The following is a 577-nucleotide window of genomic DNA, read 5'->3' on the forward strand; positions in this document are numbered from 1 at the left end:
CTAAGACAATTTTTTCGTATTTTCCATGAAATTTGAAATTAAGAAAAATGCAACCAATCTAAGGGAAATTACCTAAACCTATTAATTAAAAACATGCAATCTTATCCTAACGTGCAATGACGAGCAAAGAATACCTAATTTTACATGACATATGCATGATAATTTTTTTGTTTTTTTTTTCTATAAAATCTGAAATTAAAATTGCAACCTAAGTTAAAAAAACTAGCATCCTAAGTTAATGATTTTTTTGGGTTTTTTTTTTTTTTTATAAAAAAATTCGAGATAGATAAATTTCATATTCTAAATATGCTAGATAAACCTAAAACAATAAAAGAACCTAATCTAACTCTCTTTTTTTTTTTTGGATTTTTTACGAAAATAAAGTCAATTCAAAAACACAACAACACATCCAGTAAAATAAGATCAATATTCATAAATCGACGAATCATATCCCGCGTATTTAATCGACTCAAGAATCGAATCTTGAGATTGGATTAGCGATTTTCCAGGCAATTACAAGTTGGATTTTAGACGCGAAAATTTGGACCGTAAATCCCTAATTTAAGAGGCTACTTTA

Source organism: Eucalyptus grandis, chromosome 5, assembly GCF_016545825.1.
Source record: "Eucalyptus grandis isolate ANBG69807.140 chromosome 5, ASM1654582v1, whole genome shotgun sequence".
Classification (NCBI taxonomy): Eukaryota; Viridiplantae; Streptophyta; class Magnoliopsida; order Myrtales; family Myrtaceae; genus Eucalyptus; species Eucalyptus grandis.